General features: G+C 41.2%; 1 protein-coding gene across 1 annotated transcript in view; it reads left to right on the top strand.

Annotated features, from left to right (window-relative positions):
- KCNB2 (potassium voltage-gated channel subfamily B member 2) overlaps nucleotides 1–12,293 on the top strand; it is a 388,657-nt gene that overhangs the window by 357,530 nt on the left and 18,834 nt on the right. The gene's annotated exons all lie outside the window — the stretch shown is intronic.

Genomic DNA, 12,293 nt, shown 5'->3' with positions numbered 1-12,293 from the left:
ATTAAAAAAAATTATTTCTGATACCTTATTTTCTGAAGCTTTCTACAGTTGTTAACTTAAGCCTCACATTTTAAGAAGCCAGTGAACCTTTTGCTTTATATTCCTCTCTAGATCTTACAAGTTTAGCTAGTATCTCAAACATTTCCAGGGAGAGACTTGGATCATCTGCATTAGTCCTAGTATTGGATAAAATTAAACAAGATAATTTTAAAATTTGGAAAAAGTTCTTTGTTTCAGTTTCTTTACAACAAAAACATTCAGTGGTTTAAAAAGAGTTTAAACAGTCCTCTGTAGAATTTAAACCGTATAGTGAAAGAAAGCTGCTTAGGTGATTTTATGTAAAAATCTTTTCCTCTGTTAGAGTAGAAGAAGCTGGTTTGCAAATTAACAAGGTGGAGCCAAAATAGAGAATTGCATTGTAAGAGAGTGACTCAATGTTTTGACTTTTTAAAATATATCCTTCCAGACAGCAAAGACTGCCTTGTCATTTGATTGCTTTCCAATTAATGTTAAGTTTTCCTTTATAAATATCACACTTTTGCCATCAGAGCTACCAGTTGTGACCTCGTATTACCTGTCCTTGAAGGACGCACGGGGCAATTATGACTGTGGGTATCTATCATTACAAAGATGTATCTCCTCATATTCTAACCCTCGGTGTGGTCCAATCAGCACCACCATAAGATTGTGTCTATTAATTGCAGAGAAGCAAATCAATGTTTGTTTGCTTAGAAGTAAAAATAGGTACTTGCTGATAAGTATGTGTTCCTTGCTACTTTTGTTTACAAAGAATTAACCAACCATTAAGTATCCTCAATAAATAAAACTAACCTGCAATCTTCATAAGCTATTTAAAATTATAATTTTTACCAAAGAAAGCTGGACATTATGCAAAGTAGATAATAGATTGACAAAGTCACTCCAAGGTATACAATATGCCCAGTAGAACAGAGCCTACTTGAAGTTCCTGACTAAAGACTTCATGAAAACATAGAAGAATTTGACCTGGAGAAATACAGGGACCCATCTGGATTCTCTGAACACAAAAATATTTGGAAATGGAAAATTAAAGCTGTGCTTAAAAGACTCCAAAGTCAGAATGTGCCAAAGGTAGGGCCTGAAAGTGTCAGTAACTCTGTCTACCTGCTGCCCACCATATTTAGTAATTTAGGTCCTGGTGGTGGGGATGGCCTCCCTACTGTGAGGGTCTGTGAACCCAATGGACAAAGTTTATTAGCTTTGGTACCTGCTGAATGTTATGTGATAAGGTTTACATCCTGACTTAATCAGTTCTTACATTTAACTTCCAATTCATTTTTTCCTTCCTACTTGAGATAGAGAAGCAATTTTTCCCAGCCTCCTAAGACGCTGGTACCTGTACACCTGTCTACAGAAACTGTCATCCTCCGCTTGAAAAAAGACTGTGCATCTCTCTTCTGGCACATCCTAGAAACTCCCAGCATAGCTTGGTTTAAAGTCCTCCTCCATCATAAGGTCTAAATTGACTTTTCCTCAAGTGGTTTTTTTTCCCCCACCATTCCTGATCATTCAGCAGATATTTATTGAGCCCCCTTTCTGTGTCATGCACTGAGGGAAGACTTTGCAAGGTGAAGGAGTATAAATTTTTCTCCCCATTCTACACTTATCTAACTCTTCTTTATCCTTCATATTAACCATCACTTCCTCAGAGAAGCACCCCTGATCCCCAGTCTAGGTCAGTCTTCTTTGTTGTATAGAACCTCAGCCTTTCCTTCATAAAACATGTTTGTTTGTAAATAAACTCATTTATCGATTACTTTACTAATGCCTGTCTCGCGACTTGAGGACAGGAATCGTGTCTGATTTTTCTTACCAGTTTATTCTAGTGCCTGGCACACAGTAATGCTCCATTACTTGGTGAAATGATTGGTGGGGAACGAATGGATGGATTGATAAATGAAGCATAGTTTCTTTTCCAAGAGCTCGTAGCGTATGATAGGGGAATAAGTCTAGCGGGGCATGGAAAAAAATGGGTTTGGAGTAAAATTAAAAACAGCCTTGTTATGGTGCTTCAACATGATCTTACAGGCAATGAGAAGCCAACAAAGATGTTGAAACAACAATGATTAAGTTAGCGCTTCAGGAAGCTCCCAAAGGTGGCAGGCTGGAGAGCAGCCAGGGAAAGGGGGAGTCAGTAGGCAGGGACAACCAGGGAGGTGCTGCAGTGGCTCAGTCATGGATGAAGAGGTTTACACAAGAGCAACAGCTGCAGAACAGCAGGAACAGAGGGGTTGAGTCACAGTATCTCAGACATCCCTATACTTTCTTAGGTTAGTATGCTGTGCAAGGGATGTCCTCCAAAAGATGAATCCCCTGCTATAGAGAGAGTAAGACCTGGTTTGTAAAAACTTCCTGACCCAGGGGATCCACATAGTAAAAAAAATGTCCTTGAACCAGGGGCTAATCCAGACTTGGATTTGACAGCTGGGGCAGTATCAGCCAAATGACAATTTGCTATGTTTCTTCCTGGCCATTTCTCAGACAGTTTGGGGGAAGGTTGAAAATCTGGGTTTAGCCAGACAGACAGTCTACCAGTATTTATAAATCATTGGCCATATACCAGGCAGTGGGGATAGAAGGGTAGAAAGATGGACATGGTTATGGCCACTGTCCTTGCAAAGCTTAGGGACTAATGAGCAAAACAGCAAATGAGCACGTGTGGCTCAGTGTGGTAAGTGTCCTGATAGGAAAGGCACAGAGTGCTGTGACATATAAGAGAGTAGCACCCAGCCTAGTCCCAGGGGATGCACGGTCCCAAAGAACATGTGATCGAAGTTGCAAACTGAACGCCAAGAGGAGTTCCTCGGTGGAGAAGCAGAAGGACATTCCAGGCAAAGGGACTACCATGTGCACAGACCCATAACAAGAGAGAACACAGCACAGAGAGGGAATGAGAGGAATTCTAGAGCATGGGGTGCAGGAGACGAGGTGGGGGTGGGGGCAGCAAAGGGGGCAGGAGGTGAGGGAAAGCCTGAAGAGTTAGGCAGGAAGAAGGGCACACAGTGCCTTCTAATCCATGGCAGGGATTGAGTGTCTCGGTGAGAGCAATGGGAAGATGGGCTCTGCATTTCAGAAAGGTGATTGGTTACAGTGTGGATAATACACTCCATAGGAGCCAGACCTGGGGAGGAAAGACAGTTCCGAGGCTGAGGCATCAATCTGGGCAAGAAATGACAGTGACGCGCTCAGGGAGGGGCAAAAGGGGTGAAGAGCAATGGATGTATATGAGAGATATTTAAGAGGTTGATTCTTAGGCTTTGGGGACTGATGGGTGAGAAAGAAGGAAGAGAGGTATCGGGGATGCTGGCCTCACTTCTAGATGTTGGGGCCTGGCGCTGTGCCATGACACACAGAAAAGGAATAGCTTGAGGTGACAGAGGAGAGACGAATTCATTCTGAGGTGTGTTTGGGCAAAAAGTATCCATAGAACATCCCAGGGAAAATACTCAGTTGTCAGTTGGACCCACACACCCGGAACTAAGGACAGAGATTTCATTCATCATTGTGACTTCTCTTGCTGATTGTTATTCATATGTTGGCAGCATAGTCCATAGTGATAGGGGCCTTTGAGTCGGGGAGAGACCCACACTTATGAGGTGTGCGAGTTCGGGCATTAAGTTATTAAACCTATTTCTCCATCAGAAACCAGGGCAATAACATAACCTCCTTCACAGAAAATTGGGAGAAACAGTTGAAATAGTGCTCGTAAAGCACTTAACCTCAACAAATCTTTATTGGTGGTGGCTGTAGTAGGAGGATCATCTACCCTAGAAATGTAGGCTTGAGAACTACCAGTGTTGAGATGTTTGGAACCACTGAAAGAGATGTTGAGAAGAGGAAAGAGTAGGTGAGAGGAGAGAAGAGAACATCAACCCTGAAGGGCTACATAAAGGACAGAGAGAGCCAAGGCTGAGAAGTAGCCAGGGAGGTAAGAGGAATAGGAAGAGAGTGCCATAACATTATGGAAACCAAGGGAAGAGAAGGTTTCAAGAATGGAAATGGTCAGTAGAGTAAAATCCTACCAATGGGTCAAGAAAATCAAGGGCTCAGGACGCCTGGGTGACTCAGTCAGTTAAGCCTTCGACTTTGGCTCAGGTCATGATCTCATGGTTTGTGTTTCAAGCCCCGTGTCAGGCTCCATGCTGACAGCTCAGAGCCTGGAGCCTGTTTTGGATTGTGTGTCTCCCTCTCTCTCTTCCCATCCCCCACTCTTGTGCGTGCTCTCTCTCTCTCTCTCTCTCTCTCTCTCTCTCTCTCTCTCAAAAATAAATGAAATATTTTTTAAAAAGAAAGGTAAGGGCTGTAAAGTGACACTGAATTCTGGGACAAAGTAGGATCAGTGACCCCTGAGACAACAGTTTCAGTAGAAGGGCAGGGACCAAAAAGCAAGATGTCAGGAGCTTGAGAGAAGTGGGTAGATATGGATCACTATTTAGTATGTGAACACTTTTTATCAAAAACAGCTCGGGGCAGGGGCATAAGAGAAAGTTAAAAATGTTTTCTGACTATAGAAATCTGATTTTGCCTCGGGCTCTGGTTCAGTGTGTAACAAAAAGATCCTCAGGGTCTGGATGTGGATGCCCCATTCTAGGTTTTTATCATGCATTGTCAGGCACTGGCAAAGGAAAGGGAAAATAATAATTCTAAAGTCATTTCCTATAGAGGAGACTTCTTGAGTACACCATCCAAGCATAATGTGTTTATTCTGTTCTCAAGGCTTTTTTGAAAAGGAATTAAACTGTATGTAGAATGAGGAGCAGTTTTCTGCACTGCGTGCGTATTCACTGGGAGAATTCATTTTCCATTTAGAGCATTCTACGGTCTCTATTGAGCAGAAACTCTGACAACATACATCTCAAGGCCCCATTTCAGGGTCTTCTCGGTAACTTTTGTGGATTCAAAACCAGCCTTGCCTCCCCAGCAACACTAACATGAAGAACACACAGATTCGGCATTCACACTCAGGATTTACTTGTCCTCATGTGGACGTTGTATGTGATCTGTGTTATGGCCTTTACCCTCAAAGCAAACCAACTTAATTCCCTCCAGACACATACGCACACAGAGGCACGCGATTTCACTCATACACAGGGGCACACATTCATACATGCACACATACAGACCACTCAAAGCCGTTTACCTGCAAATAGCGTTTAACAGACAAGGCGACTGAGGAACCCAGAGATTCATTTTTAGACACAAGTGCTGAGGCATCACTAGTCACGCTGGAGCAGAACCCTTCTCGTGAGTCAACACCGCCCACACAGCCAGGGTTTTCCAGGCAGCCACAGGAGTCTTCAGTGTTGAGTGTCATCTCAATGGGATAAGTTCCTGCAGGTGATTCTCACTTGGCCACCTCAGGTTTGAGAACTGCTGCACTAATTCCCTCCTTAGCAGAGCCCTCTCTAGAGCCACACTGGCTGGGTTCAAATCCTGGCTCTGCTGCTTACCAGCTATGGGCAACTAGTGAATCCCTCTGTGCCTCGGTTTCCCACTTGGTATAATCAGGACAACGGTCATATCAGCTGAGGACAGTTGTGGTGGCGAGGACAACATGAGTTAACGTATGTCAGATATTTAGCACTGTGCATGGCCTTTAGCCATTGGGTCTTCCCTCCTCCCCTCCGTAAACTAAGGATGATAATAGGGTCTACTTAAAATGTGTTTGAGACACTGGCATGAGTTGATGCATGGAGGTCTTTAGTTGACACTAGTAACCATCTCCCTCTAATTAGTTTATGTCCTCATCACAGCTTGCTTGGAAAATCAGGATAGCTTCACCCAAATTTTTGTGCATCTTCATGGTGGCTCATTGCCCCCATTGATTTAGTCCCTATTTATATCACTCACTTCTCCATTTTTCTTTTTTTTTTTTCCAACTTCTCCATTTTTGTAGTTGTGTTTGTAACAAAAGCTTGAAAGCATGAAACCCAATGCCACATGCAAAGGAGCTTCCTGGGTTGTGACGGATGGAAGGTGTCTGGTGGCTCTTTCCTTATGAAACTACATGGGTTGGTTGAAACAGCCAACTTCAGGGAACACCTCCACAATATTTAGTTGTATTATCCTAACGTCCATATTCTTTGAGAGACCAGTCGCCAGGAAGGGGCACATATGCCCAACAGTAGCCTTGAGAACAGCTATGCCAAAGTGGGAACTAGCTTTTATTTTTCACATATATGATATCTGTTATAAAAGATAGATATATTAAACACACAAAAGATATTTATGTAACCGATTACATGCCATGCAGTGGTCTAACCACTTTATATAGATATATTTATTCTTTATAACAACTTATCAGGTAGTATTCATACTACCATTATTTTAATATGGGGAAACAGAAGCACAAAAGGAATGAGTCGCTGAAAGATCAATCCAGTAATGAGAAGCAGAGCCAGGATTTGGACCCACACAGTCTGGATTCAGAAGCTACATACTTAAAAACTGTTATACTGCCTAACCCATCTCTTAATAATTAATACCTGTGACAGCTCCAGGGGCTGCTCAACCCAGGGCTTGGTTTTATGGGCAAGGAAATAAATGTTCAGGAGAAAGAGTCTGACCTTTTGAGCAGCCTCACATACCTAGAAACTTAGTTATTGCTGTTTTGCTCAGAAATGCACCACTGATTCAAGTGAGATGAAGCCTAGCAACAAAGCTAATCTAAGTACCAAAAAGTGAAAAGGGGGTTTATCTTGAAAATGCTCTCCGACGTTATCGGCAACCAGTGCTGCAAAGAAAGGCCAAACTCAGAATTACAGTGAATATAAATAAAAAGAGAAGTCATCTTATATCTTCTCTTTAAAGTATACCATTTCTAAAGAAAAGATACCTTTTATGTAACGTCTGTATTTCCAGGGGAAACCTAGGGGAGTTTGCTGGACAGTGTGATGGAACAGAGACACCTACTGGTGAGAACAAGCCTCACTTCATAGATTTCTATCATTTATTTTATGAATGACAGCAATTCTCATTATTATTTGAAATGTATTGGGTATTAACCGAATCTTCCCGTCAAGATATTACACTTTAAAAGGAAAAAAATCAGAAAAAAATCAGATGTATCCAACTAGTTATGTAATGACTCAAGCACAGCATCTCTATTGTCCCTTATAGGAATACCAAGCTACTTTTTAGGATCCTGCATCAGTCAGCTCTGTCTGGGGGAGGCAAACACCAGGCTGGGTGCTAGGTCCCTTGGGACTTTCATTACTCTCACTTTGAGTCAACAGACTCTGATTGAATACTTTCATTCCAAGGATAGGTGAGAGAGCAGCCTATCCCACAATGCATTCCCATCTCGGAAGGCAGGAGCCAAGATGCCCATCATGCTAGACATCTCAGGGTGGCCCTAGACAGGAGCTCCTCATCCAGTCTGGAGCTCCCAGAAATCTGACCTGTTCTGATAAGATCAGACATTTTCATCTCCTCTGGGGCACTCAGATGTTACTTTGCTTCCCCAGAGATGACACTCTTCCCTCAAAAACTTCATGAATGGATAGTCATTTGAATTCTTTCCTATACCATGTCAGTTGGTTGGAGTTGCAACTGTACTTTGAAAAGTATACTTTTCTTGGGGCACCTGGGTGGCTCAGTCAGTTGAGCGTCCGACTCTTGATTTCGGCTTAGGTCATGATCTCATGGTCGTGAGATCAAGCCTCGCATCAAGCACTATACTGACAGTGTGGAGCCTGCTTGGGATTCTCTCTCTCTGCCTCCCTCTCTGCCCCTCCCCAGCTTGTGGGCACTTTCTCTCTCTCAAAATAAATAAATAAACTTTAAAAAGCATTTATTAAAAATGTTTTTAAGTGTACTTTTCTTTTTTTGATTTTTTTTTGTTTATTTTAGAGAGAGTGCGTGAGCGGGGGAAAGGGGCACAGAGATAGAATCTTAAGTAGGCTCCACTCTCAGCACGGAACCTGATGCGGGCTCAATCCCACGACCCTGGGATCATGAATGGAGCCCAAATGAAGAGTTGGATGTTCAACCAACTGAGCCACCCAGGTGCCCCTGAACAGTGTACTTTTCTTTTTCCTAAGAGAAGGAGTTTAGAAAAACTAAATGGATGCAGGAAAATGAAGTTTAGGAGAGGAGAAAACTTTGTAGGGAGATGGGATTATCACTCCTCTTTTGCTTTGGTTCCATTAGTTAAAACACTTTGGATTCCGTTAACCTTCTAAACTTCCTAGCAATAACCATGTATATAATTGAAAAGTCTTGATGGCTTTAGGAGAAATAGTCCTCAGTTGGGTTGTTGGAATGTAATAGTTTATTTTGCTTTGTTTTAGTTTCGATGTGGAATTTGGAGTTAAAGTAAGAGAAGTTGCCTACCTGAAAGTGCAATTGAACAATACAAAAGTCATTAAGGCACCCAGTGATCCAAACACGGTAGTTTCATGGGGGAGATGAGAGAATTGAAAACAAGTTAATGAGAAATGTGTATATTGACATTGAGAATATAGCCAATTATTGAGATGTACCACTAACTATTAAAAATAAATTCGTGAATACTATTAACTAGATTAATTACTGGTTAAATTGTGTTTATTGAGCACCTGAGTATAAGCATTATGTTTCAAACTCTAAAGAAAACAAATTTCAGTCAGATCTGTTGCGACCATTGAGAAGTTGTAATCCAGAGGGAGAGATGAGACAGATGACTGATCTCTAAGACCATAGGAAAAAATCCACTGGCAGCGTGAAAAAGATAAGAGCGAGAAAAGCATCCTGTATTCTTTGAACTCCTTCCCTCACATCTATTTCATCCCCAGACAGAAAATAGGCAATGCAGGAGGTAGTTGAAACAATTGGAAGGTTAATGAAATTGTTTAGGAAGGAAAAATTAAGGGGCTGGGAAGGGGAAAGAAGAGATGGATTGGAAAAATGGGATGAATGAATAGAACTTGAGGACTTGGGTGTGGAACTTGAGGAAGAAGAGCTGTACATAAACATAGACACAGAAGTACAATATTAGAACTGGGGGGAAGTACTTTACCTCCCGGGTTCGAAAAATGAAATAAAAGCCATACTGATAGAAATAGAAAAAAATCAAGAGGGATTTGCTACAGGTAGGTGGGGTGGAGGGTGACATCAAGAGCTTCCTTTTTCAACCAAGATGGACCAGTGGATATGCAGGTGGAAACATCACCTGGGAAGTTGGAAACTTTATAACTGGTCTCAGGAATCTATTTCTAAATCAGGATATCTGTGGCAAGGGTCTGAAATCTTGTGAACCCCCTGAAACCTGGTGCAAAGAAATTATATTAAATGATTATATTAGGGGGTAATTTGAAATCACTTTCCCTCCCATGTGCTTTTGTAGAAGGTTAGTTCAATATACAAGACTGTTCATTATAAAGGAAGTTTCTAGACATGAAAAGCAATAAATCATTCAGCTAAGAAGGAAAATTTTCCTTGTGAAACTTTTTCGATGATTACTGAAATTGAGAAATGATTGAAGTGTTTAGAGAGTGAATAAAATGAGATAAACCCGTCTATGGCTAAGAGACACCAAGAATCAAAAGGTTGAAGTTAGCACCAAATATACTTCCAGTGGAAGAGAGTAAATACTATAATCAGTTGGCTAAAAGCAGTCATTAATATGTGAGATATCACCCTTATTATATTGTTCAGATAAAAAAGCCAAAAACAGACAATGGAAATACGAGGGAATTTATTTATACTATCCTTAAATGAGTATATGGTCATTTTATTAAGAACAAAGAATAAATTCCAGAGTTCAAAACCTGAGATCTAATCAATAGGTCAGCTCTACTTAAAATGTCCTTAATTGGTAAGTGTATGTCACGTGAATAAAAGCAAGTATCTAGGTCCAGTTCAAGCAGAATTTTTATTCTGCCAATGAGGTTGAGACTAGGAGAGAAAAAAAGCATTATATACCGTTAAGTGGTAAATTTTTTAAAAGAATGATGACTCTTTGTACCAGAATACACTTCTCCAATAATATCAGCCTTATAATTAGGCATCATAGGTGAATGTTTTGTGGTATAACTTAAAAGATTCTAGAAATCGCAAACATCTCCATTGCCTGAAATTCTACGATGAGGACATATTCCTTTGGGTCAGGATACAATCCAGCTCTCATAGTGCCATCAGGTTAGTAGAACACAAGCCAGAGTTAAAGGCTGCTGGACAGATTATTGCTACAGAGAACGGGGACAGTGGAAGGAAGGGGCCTTAAGAGCCCTGCTCAAAGCCCTGAGCAGCCCCAAAGAGGCTGAGAACTTGATGCTACAAGTCAGGGAGGGGTAGGCAGATGTGTGAAAGGTGCAGAGGAGAGAAGTGGAAGCAGGCTGAAGAGAACCCAGGATAAATAAAACTTGCCCCACAACATTTCCCAGGCTAGCCCGGAATGCCAGTATACGGTTGGGCAATTATGTTCTCATTTTCAACCTACCTCATCATGGTTTTGCAGAGAGCAAATTAGTTCTGTTCAAACCATTTCTATTGTGTTTTGGTGTTCTTTGCTTTTATGCCAAAGATGTGGTACCTGACAGTCTCCCAACCATATCATTACGATGAGAACTTTAAAGCAAAAGGATCAAGCAGCATAAAAGTTATGTCTTTTGTGGCGGTGCTACACCATCATCTGTCTGTGCTTTGTTCTCTTATCTGCTTAGATTCTCAGAAGCAAAAATCTATTTATGCAATGAGAGCATGGGGCTGTGGGAATGACACTGTGAGTTTTTATGATTATTTTTATTATATTAACTTTTTTATTTATATATAAAGCTTGGAATCTGTTTTACTCAGCTTAATGTCTTAGGAAATAAGATTTAGAAGCCCTAAGGGCCACAGATGGTATTTGTTGGATTTGCATTTGCATAAATAAAAATCTGATGAGGTAACACACATCTTCCAACGGGCATTTTTGGGTTGAATACTCAGACCTGGACAAAATCCTAGAAAATGCTTTTTAAGGAATTCTATGCCAATTTGCACATAATGTGGCAAAATGAATTTTGTATATTATGTTTATCTAAATGATCCAAAACCATAAAATGGTACTCTGATACTATGAGAAAACCAATGATTCGGTCTCGCCTGGAGCCCAAACCTCCCGGCCTCCTAGAGGCCATTTAATGTGGTACAGCTGGCCGGTGACAGCCAGGCCTCTTTGGATTGCAGTTTTATGTGTTATCTTAATATAATGTGTTAGTCATGCCCTCTGCATGTTTGGGGAGGTCAAATTTTAGCTTTTTGGCATATATAAAACTGGCCTGGCACACAGAAGACCTAGAAGTCTAAAAGACAAAGCTGTCCTCTGTAACCAACCCTGCGAACAACAGCTGTGGCCACAAATAAAATAGCCATTTATTTGTGAGTAAAAAGTGTAGAAAGTCTTTTGGTCACACGTAGGTCTTTTCCAGCACATCGTCAAACATAGGAGGCAATATTAATCCGTATTGTCATCTCCAAAGGAGAGATAGAGCTGTTTGTGTATATAAAGGCATGCATTTGTAGGTGTGCATATGTTACACCATGCAGTTAAGGTCGTTCTATGAAAAATGCCCACCTCTTCACATATCTGTGTGTCTTCGGCACCATATGGAAGGACAGCATCCCCCATAAGTAACCAGGATGGGGTTCCCATTGCCCTGTCCACTAGCTCCTCTTTCTACAGTGGCCCCTTAAGGCATATCAATAGAACACAAAGTCTCCAGAAAAGCCATTTTGAAAACCAAAGAAAGAAGTGAGCCTCACTGTGGAGATCAAGAAAGATCTTAGAAGCCATGGCATTTAAACTGAGCCTGATTCAAAATAGTCGTATACCACCCAGAGCATAGGCTTCTGAACAGACACTCCTTCCTGCCATGAGAAGGACAGGGGTGTGTGGTAGCCTTTAGACCTGACCTTCCACCTCTCTTTGAACTGGTGACTATTTTACAAGCTGTAGGAAATGAGCCATGGCCAGAGGCTGTGACAGGGTGACTATGTGTAAGTCAACAACTGACAAACTTCTACCTAAAAAATAAGAAATTCAGACATGAGGATGTTTAGGCTCTATATGAAACAGATCTGAACATTTGTCATTATATAATCAGTATATTTTTATATGTAGATATCTGGGTGGTTGAATTTTGCATGGCTAACCAGGAATCACTATAGACATAAGTCTTCATCTGTAAACTATCTGTTGAATATATACAAAACAATAGCCACTGTTAAATAAGGACCTACTGGATGCTGTATATATTTAGGCTCTAATCTTGATCTTATCAGCTCTGTTA

Source organism: Puma concolor, chromosome F2, assembly GCF_028749965.1.
Source record: "Puma concolor isolate L17-30 chromosome F2, mPumCon1.1.hap2, whole genome shotgun sequence".
In the NCBI taxonomy this organism is placed as follows: Eukaryota; Metazoa; Chordata; class Mammalia; order Carnivora; family Felidae; genus Puma; species Puma concolor.
Note: the sequence above shows the minus strand (reverse complement) of the source record. Positions and strands in the feature narration are given on the sequence as shown.